We start from the raw sequence: 5,897 nt of genomic DNA on the forward strand, positions 1-5,897 counted from the left end.
CGGTTTGGCAGGAAAAGCTGTTCCCAGCTCCCATGCAAGAAGTGAAAACTTCCCTCTCTCTAGGGAACTAGACCCGAAGTTGGCCCGTTTCCCAGTCCGCCAGGCTTTTAGCCCATTTACACCGGGGATTCTGGCATCCTGCCCTGGCTGTGGCCGGGCATCTCGGGCAGGGTGGGCAGTGTGGCGCTGAGAGGAAAGTGGAGCAATAGGGAACACGGGAGGTAACAGTGGTCCTGGGTCCTTCCCACCTCTGCTCTCCTCACTTTCCTGGGGCACTGGTGAGAAGCGGCCCCAGAGCACGCTGCCCAGTGCTCAGGGATTCTCAGCCTTGGCACTATTGATATTCTGGACCAGGTAATTGTTTGTTCTGGAAGACTGCCCTAAAAATATTAAATTAAATAATAATAATAAAAAGACTGCCCTGCCTGATCAGGCGGTGGCGAAGTGAATAGAGCGTCGGACTGGGATGCAGAAGGACCCAGGTTCAAGACCCCGAGGTCGCCAGCTTGAGCAGGGGCTCATCTGGTTTGAGCAAAAGCTCACCACCTTGGACCCAAGGTCGCTGGCTTGAGCAAGGGGTTACTTGGTCTGCTGAAGGCCCCCCAGTCAAGGCATATACGAGAAAGCAATCAATGAACAACTAAGGTGTCGCAATGAAAAACTGATTGATGCTTCTCATCTCTCTCCGTTCCTGTCTGTCTGTCCCTATCTATCCCTCTCTCTGACTCTCTCTCTGTCTCTGTAAAAAAAAAAAAAAAAAGACTGCCCTGTGTATTGTGGGGTGTTTAACAGCGTCCCTGCCCTTCTACTAGATACCAGTAGCACCCTCCTCAAGTCAGGACAATAAGGAATGTCTCCAGACATTGGCAGCTATCCCCTGGGGGGCAACATTGTCCCAGGGTAAGAACCACTGGGTTAGAAGAACCCACATATGTGTGTGCTGGTACACTTCTTGTAGTGCTGTGTAATTTCTTCACATGCATTTCCTTATTTGATCATAATAACACTACTAAAAAGGAGCCCAGATAGACTGATTTCAAGGGGCACATATCTAGTGAGTGTTGGAGCCAGGAATCAAATATTAGGGGACCAGGGAATGTGCAGATACTCCAGTACATTCAGCCTTTTGTCAAGTGCATTTTCACCAATAAAATAAAAGTTGGTTTTGCATCTCATTTGCATAATAGAACTTGCTTTGACTTGTCATTTGCTTTTCTGATGTTCTTGTTTAATAAAGTAAATCAGCCCTGGCCGGTTGGCTCAGTGGTAGAGTGTCAGCCTGGCGTGCAGAAGTCCCGGGTTCGATTCCCGGCCAGGGCACACAGGAGAGGCGCCCATCTGCTTCTCCACCTCTCCCCCTCTCCTTCCTCTCTGTCTCTCTCTTCCCCTCCCACAGCCAAGGCTCCATTGGAGCAAAGATGGCCCGGGCGCTGGGGATGGCTCTGTGGCCTCTGCCTCAGGCGCTAGAGTGGCTCTGGTCGCAGCATAGTGACACCCAGGATGGGCAGAGCATCACCCCCTGGTGGGCAGAGCGTAGCCCCTGGTGGGCGTGCCAGGTGGATCCCGGTCGGGCGCATGCGGGAGTCTGTCTGACTGTCTCTCCCCATTTCCAGCTTCAGAAAAATACAAAAAAAAAAAAATTAAGTAAATCAAATGCTTCTTTTTTTAAATTGCTTCATATTCATTTTGAAATATCCCCTAATTTTTGAGAGCAGTATACATCTACTGGGTCCTGGTCTGGGGCTCTTTTTACTATACCAGGCTGCCTTGCAAAACACTCTCTCCTATCAATTGCAAACTGTCCTTTTCTCTCTTTATTTATATCCCTCTGCTGAGCACATCTCTTGCAAGAAGGTTACCCAATTATATCTTTTTATAAGGCATTCTGTTTTACAAAAATGTCTTTCAGCCTGACCAGGTGGTGGCGCAGTGGATAGAGCATTTGACTGGGATGTCGAGGACCCAGATTCAAGACACGGAGGCCTCCAGCTTGAGTGCGGGCTCATCTGGTTTGAGCAAAGCTCACCAGCTTCTACCCAAGGTCACTGGCTTGAGCAAGGGGTTACTTGGTCTGCTGAAGGCCCAAGGTCAAGGCACATATGAGAAAGCAATCAATGAACAACTAAGGTGTTGCAATGAAAAACTGATAATTGATGCTTCTCATCTCTCTCTCCATTCCTGTCTGTCCCACTCTCTCTCTGTTTCTGTAAAAACAAACAAACAAAAAACAAAAAAAATGTCAGCCTCTATCCCTTCTCTTGCATCTATGTCAAAGCCATCATTGCGAGGAAAGGAACAAAGGAAGCCTGTATATTCAGAAAGACGGTCCATGAGGGGCCTTTTCTGGAACCTGTGAGTTGGGTATTCCTTGCTACTTCTGTGGGTAGACTCTAGTGTCTCAGGGAGGACAGGAAACCTCTACTGCTGGTAACTGAAGAATAAGATCCAAACTCAGTAGCCTGACACCTAACGTCATATTCGCTCTCCTGTCGAGCAAATACTTGGTTATCCTTCAGTGCCCTGCTATGCGTCTCCTTTGAGGATTCTCCAGAACGTGTCTTCTCACCTACTCTCACCCCTTCAATCTAGGTGGGCATCATCTGAAGAGCAATATTAGAGTTTCTGGACAAGGAATGGAAAGCAATGGACCTGGGAAAAAACTTGACTTGTAGAGACTTATAGGAAGGTAAATATTGTATGGGTTATGCCAGGTTCATAGGTCATAAGAAGCTCAGATGGAGCTTAATGGGTGGGCTGAGCAACTCCCCCACCCCCACCCCAGTCATGAAAATGGGCAAGTATAGAGAGTCACAAGAGCAGGGAGGGAGTCCTCTTGCTACCTTACATAGCCTCAGCTACTTCCCCTTTCACCATCTGTGGACCTGCTGTAGTTCAACAATCAGAAAATAACCTATCTAATGTGAGCCAGCAGCCAGAGTAAAGTCTGTCAGAATGAGTAGAATAAATACCCAGAAAATAGGGGAACTGGAAGAAACACATTAAAACTTGAATAATAATAATAATAATAATAATAATAATAGAAGCAGTTGAGAAGATTCAGGAATACTACAAGAATTAAAAAGATTTCCAATTAAATAATTCAGTAGCTGCATTAAATGAGATGATTGCTGTTGTGACCTGAATTAGTGGCTAAGAAGATTAAAGTAAGCAATATCTGGCCCTGGCCAGTTGGCTCAGTGGTAGAGCATCGGCCCAGTGTGTGGATGTTCCGGGTTTGATTCCTGGTCAGGGCACACAGGCATTTGCTTCTCCCCCCCTCCTCCCTCCCCATTCTCTCTCCTTCTCTCCCCCCCCCCCCCAGTCAGTCACTGCTCAATTGCTTCCAGTGGATTGGCCCTGGGCCCTGAGGATGGCTCCATAGAGCCTTCACCTCAGGTGCTAAAAATAGCTGGGTTGTAAGCATGGCCCAAGATGGGCAGAGCATCAGCCTCAGACAGGGGGCAGGGATAATGGCCAGGTAGATCCTGGTCAGGGTGCATGTGGCAGTCTGTTTCTCCTTTTTCCCTTCTCTCACTTGGAAAGGAAGGGGGGGAAAAGTCTTAGGCAACAGACCAAAACCCTAAGGATCCCTGCCCAGGTGGCTCAGTTGGTTAGAGGCATTGGTCTGATATGCCAAAGTTGCAAATTTGATTCCCAGGCAGGGTACAATAAATTGACGTTTCTCTCTCTCTTTCAAAAAACAAAAATCCCTAAAGAGATGGGAATTCATAAAAGGATAAGAGACTTGCATAGTAAATTCAGGAGATCCTGCTATGAAAATAATAGGAGTTTTAAATGGAGGGAAAAAAACTGGATAAAGAAAACTCAATATTTAAATATTTTCTTCCCTGGACTTGCCCGGTCAAGGCACATAGAAGAAGCAACTACTACAACTTGATGCTTCCCACATCTCCCCCACTTCTCTCTCTCTCTCTCCAAAAAATCAATAAATACAATTTTTAAAATTGCCTGCATCAATAATAGTTAAATACTTCCTTAAAATATTCTAAGCGTATCAGATTCTATAAATTGAAATGGTTCACTGTGTTAAAAGGTGGGTTGATGAGCAAAAAGCACATCCCTATATTTTGTAAAATTCCTAGTTCTAGCGAATTTTCAGGTGGAAACAATAAATTACCTACAAGAGGTTAAAATAACTCAAAATAGTATTGTTTCTATCTGCAATCTCAAAGTTAGAAGAGAGTAGACTAGCATCTATCATCTAAAGAAAAGGACTGCAACCCAATTATCTTACACTCAACTAAGATAGATAAATTTCTGCATTGTCAGTGCAAAATATATATATTTGGGGATATGCAAAAATTCCAAGACACATTACACAGACACCCATCTGTCAACACTTGACCTGCCTGGATACAGTCCTTCTCCTCTGGCTTGAAAAAGGCTCTCAGTGAATACATTCACAAGCGTTTGGACATCATTGCACATCTTTTACCTGCAGAGGTAATAGAGACTGGGAGTTAGCAAACTATGGCAGGCTGGCCAAATTTGGCCCACTACCTGTTTTTGCATGCCTGCAAGCTAAGAATCATTTTTGCATTTTTAAGTAGTAGGGGAAAAAATCAAGAGTAATAGTTTGTGATGTGTAAAGTGATATGAAATGAAAGCTTCAGCGTCCATAAGTCAAGTTTTCTTGAATATAGTCGTACCAATTCACCCATAGATCGTCTAGGCTGCTTTCCATTACAACTGCAGAGGAACTGTGTAATTGTGACACAAACCTTGTGGCCTGGAAACCTACAATGTTTACTATGGCTCTTTACAGAAAAAGTCTGTTTAAAGCTCTTATTCCTAAACTTGTTCTTTTTTATTTAAAACTCTGTGCCCAAACTTACTTTTCTTACATTAAATCCTGGTGATGCTACACACAGGCTCCGCCCCTGGAGTTTGATGAGGAAGGCGCTGTCCACATAAAAATATTTGGTTTCTAGAAGGGAACAAATAGTAAATTCTGCAAATGGTCCATGCTGCCTCAGCTCTGAAAAAGGCTGCGTTGAAAGGATCCGCTCTGGCCAGCTCTTAAAAGGCCTGTGAACACAAATCTCCCTCAGGTACTTGGGACAGTTTTAGGATCAGCATGTGTTCTCTGAAAAGATGAAGAGTGAAAGTGGCAGTCCCTCATCTAGTGTCCACTAAAACCCAAAGAAGACAAAATCAGAATCATAGGAAATCACAGTTCACACAGAGCAGGTTGTGCTGTGAATTTGAAAAATTACAGCTCATGGTTTTCTAGCTATGACAGTGGTTTGCTCAGAACCATCTGGGATTAAGAAACAAAAACCAAATCCTGCTGGGCTGGAGACCTACTGAACTAAGGAAACAAGACTAAATGATACCCTGGTAATGAGTCTTCACATTCCCTTCCCCTTGATCAGCACCAGGACACTGATCAACAGCCCAGGGGTCTAGAAACACTTCTTTTTTTTTTTTTTTCCTGAAGCTGGAAACGGGAGAGACAGACTCCCGCATGCGCCCCACCCGGCACGCCCACCAGGGGGCGACGCTCTGCCCACCAGGGGGCGATGCTCTGCCCCTCCCGGTCGCTCTGCTGCGACCAGAGCCACTCCAGCGCCTGGGGCAGAGGCCAAGGAGCCATCCCCAGCGCCCGGGCCATCTTTGCTCCAATGGAGCCTCGCTGCGGGAGGGGAGGAGAGAGACAGAGAGGAAGGAGAGGGGGAGGGGTGGAGAAGCAGATGGGCGCCTCTCCTGTGTGCCCTGGCCGGGAATCGAACCAGGGACTTCTGCACGCCAGGCCGACGCTCTACCACTGAGCCAACCGGCCAGGGCCTAGAAACACTTTTAAGGTACTTAAAGCGACATTCTCCCGCACAAGCCACCAGGTCTTCCTGGATGGTACTTATCAGGCCAACCTCCAC

This window comes from Saccopteryx bilineata, chromosome 6 (assembly GCF_036850765.1).
Source record: "Saccopteryx bilineata isolate mSacBil1 chromosome 6, mSacBil1_pri_phased_curated, whole genome shotgun sequence".
Classification (NCBI taxonomy): Eukaryota; Metazoa; Chordata; class Mammalia; order Chiroptera; family Emballonuridae; genus Saccopteryx; species Saccopteryx bilineata.